Source organism: Alexandromys fortis, unplaced genomic scaffold (genome assembly GCF_014885135.2).
Source record: "Alexandromys fortis isolate MF-2015 unplaced genomic scaffold, M_Fortis_MF-2015_v1.1 scaffold_7, whole genome shotgun sequence".
NCBI lineage: Eukaryota > Metazoa > Chordata > Mammalia > Rodentia > Cricetidae > Alexandromys > Alexandromys fortis.
Genome location: NW_026067920.1, coordinates 13337945 through 13350021, shown reverse-complemented (window position 1 = coordinate 13350021; position 12077 = coordinate 13337945). Strand labels below are relative to the sequence as shown.

Genomic DNA, 12077 nt, shown 5'->3' with positions numbered 1-12077 from the left:
ATATATTAGGAATGCCTATTTGAGACCATATCTGGCTCTTATTTATTGCTTTTGTTGAGTTGTAGTGTTTTTTCTTTTACATTAGTACTGTATAATAATACCACACAATATCCTGACTGTTGGAAGCTTATTAAACATAGTATGACTTACTAACATTTTCTCCCACCCTGTCAATTATATGTTTACTTTTTAAGTCTTTTGAAAAGTACATTTTAAACTTTGATAGTCTTAGTTTATCCTTTTGTTTCTTTTTAAGAGTATCATAGTCTTCACTGTAATCCATTCTGACTTAATTTTTGCTTGTGATTCTTTGGTGTATGGCTATTGTGTTATTGAAGTCTGTCTTGCCACTGTTATTTGGCTGTGGGGTTAGTGATGGGCTCCCCATTCTGGTCCATTGGTCTGCATTTCTGTTTCTTATGCTAACACCTTTGATATTTGAATTGTTATTGCGTTGTAGTGAGTCTTTCGGTAATTAAATGTAAAGCCTTCAATTTTGTTTTGTTTAAGATTTTTTTTGTTGCTACTCTGGGTCACATTCAAATCCACATTAATTCTATAATCAGTATCAATTTCAATAAAAGTACATTGGACTTTTAAAATATGATTGAACTGAATCTATAGATCAATTTTTCCCCGTATTAATCCTTTCACTCAATAAACATTAAGTAACTTCACATTTGTTTAAGACTAATTTATCTTCATGTTGCCTTGTAGGTTTCTGAATATGTTTTGTAGATCTATTGTTTCTTCCTATGTACCCTTTTAATTCTGTTTTAGATGAAAGAATTTAATTTAGCTAGGTTTAGATTGTTTGTTTGTTTATAGACATGCTATTAACATTTCCATATTGATATCATACCTTTAATTTGCATAATTTATTTCTTAGCTCTCTTTGGGATTATTCTTTAGCATTTTCCATGCAAAGTATGACTCCAAAAGTTAGCTGCATGGTTTTGTTTCTGCTATGAATGCAAGTGTTTCTTGCAAGTTGCTTCATTTAGAACTTCCTCGTCCATATTGGTTATAGCAAATGGCTTTGTGCTGTGCTATTTTAGAGGATAGGAAATCTCTCCAATTTTGAGTATTCAACACAATGCTGTGATTTTAAAGATGTTCTTAATCTGACTGAAAATGATTCCTTCTGTTCTGTTTTGAGTGTTTTCACTATTAAGAGTGTTGGATTTTTGTCAAATTGTTTTCCTATGTCGCGAGAATGTTAGCAGGTCTGCCTCTTATGAGGGTTATGAGCAAAAGGTCTGTTCCAGAGGTCTTTGCTTTGGTTATAAATGAACTACCTTCTCCGCAAATCTCTTTAGTATCTTATCTTCCCCTTGTATAAAAGTAATAGTTTCATTATTATGTTTTCATAATATATAGCATACTTTGATCACATTCCCCCTCCTTTGCCCACCCTCATCATCTTCTGTCTTTGCACTAGTACCCCTTTTCCTTTTATATTCTATTAAAAATATCCAAGACTAGGGAGATGGCTCAGATGTAAGAGTGCTTGCTGTCTATGCATGAGAATCTGACTTCAAATGCATACACTCATGTAAAAACTGGTGTGGTCCTGAATGGCTGTAACCCTAGCATTAAGGGAAGGAGAAGGGTGAATCTCAAGCTCACTAGCTAGACAGCCTAGCTGAAACTGAGCTTCAGGCTCCATCAGAGACTGTGTTGGAATAGAATGAGGGGGAGAGCAATAAGGGATGGTCAGTGCCATCTTTTGCTCTCACAGTCTAATGAATAAGTATGCATTTACTGTACACATGCACCGCACAAAATACAGATTCACCATGCTATATATATATATATATATATCTTGCCAAGCATGATTTATTGCCAGGATCTTGTGATCCATCATATTTTCCGAAATAACACAATTTTGTTATATTCCATGGTTGAATAAAATTCTCATTTTAAAAGTCCATGTTGTTTTATACCTAGGCTGATTCTGTAATGTGGGTGTCATGAATAGTACCACAATAATCATTGGTGTGCACATGTCTTTATTGTATGCTGACTTAGTTTCCTTTGGATGGATATATGTATATATATACATATACACAGTATTTGTATTTATATATGTATATATACAATATAATTTATTTATATGTGTACATATACATATATACACACATATGTATGTATGTATGTATGTCCAAGGGCCTTATAGCTAGAACCTCTGATAGTACCATTTTTAGTTTTTTTAGACCCTCACACTGATTTCTATAGTGGCTACACTAATTAGTATCCCATAGACAGTGTATAGCTGTTGCCCATGTCCAGCCATGTCCTAACTTGTATTTCTCTATTTGTTTTCTTAGAAAAATCTCTTCTTATTTTTTTGAGATTATAATATACTTATATAATTTCCTCCCTTCAATCCCCAGCCACATATACCCCTCCTTATTCTCTTTAAAATTCATGGCTTCACTTTTAATTGTTGTTTTTGTTTTTGTTTGTGTATACAACCAGCTCAATCTGTATAATGGTATTTGTACGCATGCTTCCAGGCTTGTTCTTTGGTTCTGGAAAGACAATTGGTATACTCTTTCCTGAGGAAGACTATTTTTTCCTGCTCACAGTTTTCTCAGTTGCGTATAGTGCTTTGTGTAGGGTTAAAGCTTCCAGAACTTTCCCATTATCCATGTTAACATGTCTGTTGGGGTTATCCTGTTTATGAAGTCATGTTGGTTAGATTTGGCATTCCTTGGAGACACAATCTCACAGCCAACTTCCTGTTCCTCTGTCTCTGTCCCCCCTCTCTTGAATCTCTGCTAGGTGCAAGAGTTGTGCTGTAGAGAGATTAAGATTGTCAATTCTACATTTTGACTGGTTATATTTTTCTCTAATGGCTTTAATTTGTTGCACAAAGATATTTCCTTGAGAGGTAAGGACTACACTTATCTGTGGGTAATTAGGACAGATATTTCAAATATTATTAGGGATTATTGTGCTGGTTCAGTGAAGTGGTGGTTAGGTGTTCTTCTCTAAGATCCATGACTTCACTAACACTGTGTAGTTGGATAGGTCTCTAGGTCCAGGCATGATTTCCCTCTTGTTGATTAGGCCTTAAGTCCAATTACATAGTTGTTGTTTACTGCCAACGTATGTATGACACTACTGTAAAGTTAAAGCTGTCGTGCCATTCTGGATGTTGTAGTTCATAGATATCATAACTAGGTAGGACTATTGGTCTTTCTTTTCTTTGGAAGTTTGCATGCTGCCTTCTGTTGCCATGAAAGCTAGTACTCAAAGTGAGGCCTTCAGGTTAGTTCTAACTCAGGGGCTGCAGGGCCCTGTGTCTGATGTAGATGCTGTCTTCTGCAACCGGGATTTACCTTCCATCTCGGGGGGGCAACCAAGGAACTGTGATGTTTCAGGAGTTTCCTGGACAACCCTGACCAACAATTCAAAAGAGAACTTTCATGCTTGGAGCTAGGGTTTTTGTTAGCTGGCCTTTGACTGTTAGAGGGAGCATTACCAGCTCAGATGGGAAAATTTTATATATATTATATACTATAGTTATTTTATGTAGGTAGTTAATAGTATGATTCCTTATGACTTTTCAGACATCCTTAATTTCCCCCTCCTTCTGCATTTACTACCCCCTCTTAATTAGAGTTCTGTGTTTTTCCCAGTTTTATTGCTGTTTCCCTCTCAATTATTCCCACCCTGATTTTTGCAGTCACCTCAAGTCATGTGCTCACATCTGAAGATTTGGAGCTAGGAGCCTCCAGTGAGAGAAAACATGCTGTGTCTGTCTTTCTCGGCCTGGGTTACTTCACATTTTATTATCTTTTCTGGTTTTACCCATTTACACTGAAAGTTCATGATTTCATTTTTTCTTTATGACTGAATACTGTAGTGTTTCATAGTATATATGTACCAGGTTTTCGTGATCACCACTTTGAATGGAATGAAATCTCAATATGGTTCTCACTTGCACGTGACTAGTGGATAAGGATGCTGACTTCTTATCATGGATTTAGTGGACATTTGCATTCACTTTTTTTCTTATTTTCTTTCATTGAATATGTTTTTTTCATACAATATATCCTGATTACAGTTTCCTTCCCTCCCTCTGCTTTTCTCTGTTCCATCCTACTTCCCCTTCCATCCAGATCCTCCTCTTTTCTGTATCCCATTAGAAAACAGATAGGCATCTAGGAGATAATAATAAAACAAAATAAATGATAATAACACAAAACAGACACAACTGAAGAAAGATAAAATACAAAAATAAAAAGAAAAGAGTTCAAGACAGGCACAAGATACAAATATATACACCTAGAATCACTCATTTCTTCACATAATCACACAGCCATAAAAACATAAAACCTGGAGCCATATTTGTCAAGGACCTGTAAGTGGGGGGAGAAACTGGACAATATGCAAAGAATAAGAGAACCTGGAAAACTCAGCCCTAATGGGATGTCTTCATCAAATCCCTTTCCTGAGGGTTTGGAATTATATAAAAGAAGTCAGAAAGATTGTAACAGCCAGAGAGAATGGGTAATACAAAAAACAGTATCTTGCAGACACAACAGGACACATGCATGTAGTAACAGAGACTGTGATAGCACGCATATAACCTGCACAGATCCAATTCAGATGGGGGACTACTGCTGAGATGGGGAAGTAGACACAAGGTCTCATTCTCAACCAAGAAGCTACCTCCAATTAATGACCATTTGCAAAGAAAAAATTACTTTCTCCAAGAGAGTCTCATTGGGTATACGTTTGCATTTCTTATTTTGAAAGGTATCTCTTCAGTTCACATTCTCATTTCTGATTGGACCATTTGCTATTATAGTGTTTAACTTTTGAATTACAAATTATATTACAGATAATAGTCTATTGACAGAATAATAGTTGTCAAAAATTTTCTTCTATTCTGTTGACTCTGTTGTTTCCTTTGAAGTGCAGTGGCTCTTTAATTTCATGCAATTCTATTTGTAATTCTTGTTTCTATTTTCTGAGATTTTGTGATTTTATTCAGAAAGTATTGCCTAGGCCTAATGTTGAGATCCTTGCTCTATGTTGAATTGATTTCTGTAGAAAATGAATGTTAGAAATTTAATTTGTCTTCTCCATGTGGATATCTGTTTCTGTCCGTTTACTGGGAAGGCTAATTATTGTCTGAGATATATTTTTATATCACCTTTGTTGGGAGTCATGTGACTATAGCTATATCTGTGTTGGTTCATTTTTGGTTCCTCTGAACAATTGCATTGGTTTGTGTACCTATTTTGTGTCAGTATTATTTTGTCATATGATTTAAAATTAGACATTGTGGTACCTCCAGCAGTGATTCTTTTTCCACTCAGGATGGCTTTGGCTGTTTGGGGTCTTTTGAACCCACGTGAGTTTTTGAATTCTTTTATTTATGTGAAGAAGGCCATTGGTATTTTAGTGGAGAATTCATTGAATATGTAAGTTGTTTTCAGTAATATAGGCACATTCATAATATTAATCCTGCCAGTCCATAAACATAGAAGTCTTTCTATCTTTTACTGTCCCATTAAGTTTCTTTCTTTGGTGTTCTCAAGTTTTCATTGTAGTTCTTGTTTTATGTTTTTTTCCTAGGTATTGTGAAAAGGCTACTGTGAATGGGATTGTTTCTTGATTTCTTTATGTTTCTTTTTTCTTTTTAAATTTATTTTATTGAGCTATATATTTTTCTCTGTTTCCCTACCTGCCTCCCCTTCACCTTCTATCCTCTAACATGGTCCCCATGCTCCCAATTTACTAAGGAGATCTTGTCTTTTTCTACTTCCCATGTAGATTAGATTTTTGTATGTCTCTCTTAGGGTCTTCATCGATGTCTAGGTTCTCTGGGATTGTGATTTGTAGGCTGGTTTTCTTTGCTTTATGTTTAAAAACCACTTATGAGTGAGTGCATGTGATACTTGTCTTTCTAGGTCTGGGTTACCTCCCTCAAAATGATGTTTTCTAGCTCCATCCATTTGACTGCAAATTTAAAGATGTCATTATTTTTCTCTGTTGTATAGTACTCCATTGTGTAAATATACCACATTTTCCTTATCCATTCTTCAGTTGAGGGGCATTTAGGTTGTTTCCAAGTTCTAGCTATGACAAGTAATGCTGCTATGAACATAGTTAGCACATGTCCTTGTGTTATGATTGAGCATCCTTTGGATATATACCCAAAAGTGGTATTACTGGGTCTTGAGGAAGGTTGTTTCCTAATTTTCTGAGGAATTGCCATGCAGATATCCAAAAAGGCAGTACGAGCTTGCACTCCCACCAGCAATGCAGGAGTGATTTCCTTTACCCCACATCCTCTCTAGCATAAGTTGTTATCAGTGTTTTCGATTTTGGTGTAAGATGGAATCTCAGAGTTGTTTTGATTTGCATTTCTCTGATGGCTAAAGATGTTGAACATTTCCTTAAGTGTCTTTCAGTCATTTTAGATTCCTCTGTTGAGGGTTCTCTGTTTAGGTCTGTACTCTGTTGCAGGGAAGGCCACTTATTGGTTCCCGGCTGCTCAGCCCTGAAATAATCACACAGAAACTGTATTATTTAAATCACTGCTTGGCCCATTAGCTCTTACTTCTTATATGCTAACTCTTACATCTTAATTTAACCCATTTCTATTAATCTGTGTATTACCACATGGCTGTGGATAACCTACTGGGTATAGTTTTGCCTGGTGTCTGTCTCTGGTGGGGGCTACATGGCTTCTCTCTGCATCTGTCCTTTTCCCCAGCATTTAGTTTAGTTTTTCGCCACCTAGTTCTGTTCCTCTATAGCTCTGCTATAGGCCCAAAGCAGTTCCCTTATTAATTAATGGTAATCACAGAGGGAAACCCCACATCAGTACTCCATTTTTTATTGGATTACTGTTCTTTTGATGATCAGTTTCTTGATTTCTTTGTATATACTGGAGATCAGCCCTCTGTCTGATGTGGGGTTGGTAAAGATCTTTTCCTACTGTTTAGGCTGACATTTTGTCTTGCTGACTGTGTCCTCTGCCTTACAGGAGCTTTTCTGTTTCAGGAGGTCCCATTTATTAATTGTTTCTCGCAGTGTCTGTGCTTCTGGGGTTATATTTAGGAAGTGATGTCCTGTGCCAGTGTGCTCAAGTGTACTTCTGACTTTCTCTTCTATGAGGTTCAGTGTGGCTGGTTTTATATTGAAGTCTTTGATCTATTTGGACTTGAGTTTTGTGCATGGTGATAGATACGGACCTATTTTCATTCTTCTACTTGTTGATATTCAGTTATGTCAACACCATTTGTTAAATATACTTTCTTTTTTCCTATTTATAATTTTTTTGCTTCTTTGTCAAATATCAGGTGTTCGTAAGTATGTGGACTAATATCCGGGTCTTCTGTTTGGATCCATTTGTCCTCCTGTCTGTTTCTATGCCAATATCAGGCTGTTTTCAGTACTGTAGCTCTGTAATAGAGTTTGAAGTCAGGAATTGTGATGCCTTCAGAAGTTCTTTTATTGTCCAGGATTGTTTTGGCTATCCTGATTTTTTTATTTTCCATATGAAGTTGAGTATTGTTCTTTTGAGGTCTGTGAAGATTTTGCTGGGCATTGCATTCAATCTGTAGACTGTTTTTGGTAAGATTGCCGTTTTTACTATTTTAATTCTACCTACCCAAAAGCATGGGAGATCTTTTCACTTTCTGGTGTCTTCTTCAATTTCTTTTATCAAAGATTTCCACTTGTTTGGTTAGAGTCACTCCAAAATATTTTACGCTATTTGTGACTATTGTGAAGGGTGATGTTTCTCTGATTTCTTTCCTGTGTAAAGGAGGACTACTGATTTTTTAAGTTAATCTTGTATCCTGCTACATTACTGTAAGTGTTTATGAGTTGTAGAAGTTCCTGATAGAATTTTTTTGGGTTGCTTATGTAAACTATCATATCATCAGCAAATAATGAGAGTTTGACTTCTTTTCTGATTTGTATCCCTTTGATCTCCTTTTGTTGTCTTATCACTCTAGCTAGGACCTCAAGAACTATATTGAATTGATATGGAGAGAGTGGACAACCTTGTCTTGTTCTTGACTTCAGTGGGATTGCTAGGAGTTTCTCTTCATTTTGTTTGATGTTGGCTGTTGGTTTGCTGTATATTGCCTTTATTATGTTTAGGTATGTTCCTTGTAACAGGACGGTGGGCCCTTTGTTCATCCTGCCTGGCTAGCTTACAACCGAAATAATCACACAGAAACTGTATTCATTTAAAACACTGCCTGGCCCATTAGTTCTAGCCTCTTATTGGTTAACTCTCTCGTTTTGATTCAACCCATTTCTAATAATCTGTTTATTACCATGTGGCAATGGCATACTGTGAAAGATTTGGCCTGTCTGTCTCTGTCAGCTGTCTGCTCTTCTTCCCAGCATTCAGTTCTGTCTACTCCGCCTACCTAAGTGCTGCCCTATCAAAAGGCCAAGACAGTTTTTTTTATTCAACCAATGAAAGCAACATATAGACAGAAGAACCTCCTACATCATTTCCCCTTTTTCTGTTTAAACAAAAGGGAAGGCTTTAACTTTAACATAGTAAAATTTCATATAACAAAACAGTTATCAAGCAAGAATTACAGTTACAAAAAAAAGAATTACAGTTACAATATTTATATCTACTTTATCTTTTATCATAGCTAAGGAAAACTATATCTATAAATTCTTCAAGTGCATCAAAGACTCCAGAAGGAGATAATATTACCTAAGTAAACAGGAAGTGCATTGTAAGCAAATGTTCTGTTAATTCACTAGCCTGGGATTTGTCCAGCTTCTTTATATTTTTTTGGTTGTGAGCCTACCTTTATGTAGGCATTTAGTGCTATGAACTTTTCTCTTAACACTGCTTTCATTGTGTCCCATAAATTTGGGCATGTTGTATGGATATTTTCATTGAATTTTAGGAAGTCTTTAATTTCTCCCTTTATTTCTTCCTTGACTCATTGATGCTTCAGGTGAGCATTGTTTAATTTCCATGTGTTTGCGGGCTCTCTGAATTAGTGTTGCTGTTGAATTTTGGTTTTAAGCCATGATGATCTGAAGATACATGGGGTTATTCCATTTTTTGTATCTGTTGAGGTTTGTTTTGTTACCGAGTATGTGGTAAGTTTTTGAGAGGGTTCCATGAGGTGCTGAGAAGAAGGTATATTCTTTTATGTTTGGATGGAATATTTTATAGATGTCTATTAAGTCCATTTGAGTCATAAAATTTGTTATTTCCCTAATTTATCTGTTAATTTTTTGTCTGACTGAACTGGCCAGTGGTGAGAAGGGAGTGTTGGGGTCTTCCACTATTAGTGTGTGGAGTTTATGTATGATTTAAGCTTTAGAAGTGTTTCTTTTACACATGAGGGTGCCCTTGTATTTGGAGCATAGATGTTTAGTATTGAGATTTCCTTTTGATTGATTTTTCCTGTGACTAATATGAAGTGTCCTTCTTGGTCTCTCTCTCTCTCTCTCTCTCTCTCTCTCTCTCTCTCTCTCTCTCTCTCTCTCTCTCTCTCTCTTTTCCCCTGAGACAGGGTTTCTCTGTGGCTTTGGAACCTGTCCTGGAACTAGCTCTGTAGACCAGGCTGGTCTCGAACTCACAGAGATCCACTTGCCTCTGCCTCCCGAGTGCTGGGATTAAAGGCATACGCCACCATCGCCCGGCTTCTTGGTCTCTTTTGATTGATTTTAGTTTTAAGTCTATTTTGTTAGATATTAGGATAGCTACACCAGCTTGTTTCTTAAGTCCATTTGATTGGAAAAATTTCCCATCCCTTTGCTCTGAGGTAATGTCTGTCTTTGAGGTTGAAGTGTGTTTTTTATGTGCAGCAGAAGGATGGATTCTCTTTTCATATCCAATCTGTTAACCTGTGTCTTTTTATAGGTGAGTTGGGTCCATTTATATTAAGGTATATTAATGACCAGTGCTTGATATTTCCTGGTCATTTAGTTTTCATTGTTGGTGATGTTATTGTATATGTTTCCCCCTTCTTTGGGATCTGCTGCTGTGAGATCATCAATTGTCGGTGTTTGTTGATGTAGCCAACTTCCTTGGGTTGGGATTTTCCTTCTAGTACTTTGTGTAGGGCTGGGTTTGTGGCTAGGTATTGGTGAAGTCTGGTTTTGTCATGAAATATCTCGTTTTGTCCTTCTATGGTGATTGAAAGTTTTGCTGGATGTAGTAGTCTGGGCTGGCATTCGTGATCTCTTAATGTCTGCATAATGCTTGACCAGGACCTTCTGGCTTTCATTGTCACAATTAAGAAGTCAGGTTTAATTTTGATAGGTCTGCCTTTATATGTTACTTGACCCTTTTCCTTTGCAGCTCTTATTTTTTCTCTATTCTGTATGTTCATTGTTTTGATTATTATGTGGTGAGAGAACTTTTTTTTTTTGGATCCAGTCTATTTGGTGTTCTGTAAGCTTCTTGTATCTTCATAGGCATATCTTTCTTTAGGTTGGGAAAGTTTTCTTCTATGATTTTGTTAAATATAATTTCTGTGCTTCAAGTTGAACTTTGTCTCCCTCTGTACCTAGTATTCTTAGGTTTGGTCTTTTCATGGTGTTCCATATTTCCTGGATATTTTGTGTTAAGCTTTTGTTAGATTTAATTTTTTTATTGACTGCTGAGTCTATTTCCTCTCTTGTATCTTCAGCACTTGGGATTCTGTCTTTCATCTCTTGTATTCTGCTTTTTATGCTTGCGTTTGTGGTTCCACATTGTTTTATCATGTTTTCTGTTTCTATAATTTCCTCGGCTTATGTTTCCTTTATTATCTCTATTTCAGTTTTCAAGTCTTGAATAGCTTGTTTCATATGTTTGATTGCTTTTTCTTGGTTTCCTTTAAGGGATTTGTTATGTCTTCCAATTTTTTTTTTTTATTGAAAAGAAAAAAAAATTTCCGCCTCCTCCCCGCCTCCCATTTCCCTCCCCGCCTTCCTTTTCCCTCCCTCTCCGCCCACTCCTCTCCCCCTCCCTCTCCAGTCTGAAGAGCAGTCAGGGTTCCCTGCCCTGTGGAAAGTCCAAAGTCCTCCCCCCCTCAATCCTGGTCTAGTAAGGTGAACATCCAAACTGGCTAGGCTCCCACAAAGCCAGAACATGAAGTAGGATCAAAACCCAGTGCCTTTGTCCTTGGCTTCTCAGCAGCCCTCATTTTCCTCCATATTCAGAGTCCGGTTTTATTCCCTGCTTTTTCACAGTCCAGCTGGCCTTGGTGAGCTCACAATAGATCAGCCCCATTGTCTCCGTGGGTGGGTGCTCCCCTTGTGGTCCTGACTTCTTTGCTCATATTCTCCCTCCTTCTGCTCCTCATTGGGACATTGGGAGCTCAGTCCGGTGCTCTAGTGTGGGTCTCTGTCTCTATCTCCAACCATCACCAGATGAAGGTTCTATGGTGATATGCAAGATATTCATCAGTATGGCTATAGGATAGGATCATTTCAGATTCCCTATCCTCAGCTGCCCCAGGAACTAATTGGGGACATCGCCCTGGGCACCTGGGAGTCCCTCTAGGTCCAAGTCTCTTGCCAACTCTAAGATGGCTCCCTTAATTAAGATATGTGCTTCCCTGATCCCTTATCTAAACTTCCTTTATCCCAATCATCCTGTTTCCCCAAGTTCCCCCCAACCTCCCCTTCTCACTTTTCTCTCCCCATTTCCCCTTACCCCCCTCCCACAACACCCCCAAGATCCCAATTTTTGCCCAGCAATCTTGTCTACTCCCATAACCAGGAGGATAGCTACATGTTTTTCTTTGGGATCACCTTCTTATTTAGCTTCTTTAGGATATCAAATTATAGACTCACTGACCTTTATTTATCTCTAGAAACTAATTATGAGTGAGTACATCCCATGTTCATCTTTTTGGGTCTGGGTTACCTCACTCAGGATAGTGTTTTCTATTTCCATCCATTTGCATGCAAAATTCGAGAAGTCATTGTTTTTTACCGCTGAGTAGTATTCTAATGTGTATAAATTCCACACTTTCTTCATCCATTCTTCCATTGAAGGACATCTAGGTTGTTTCCAGGTTCTGGCTATTACAAATAATGCTGCTATGAACATAGTTGAACAAATGCCC

The 12077-nt window shown here is 37.3% G+C and overlaps 1 protein-coding gene across 1 annotated transcript in view; it reads left to right on the top strand.

Moving 5' to 3' along the window:
* Positions 1 to 12077, top strand: part of Zpbp (zona pellucida binding protein) — a 390789-nt gene that overhangs the window by 4274 nt on the left and 374438 nt on the right. The gene's annotated exons all lie outside the window — the stretch shown is intronic.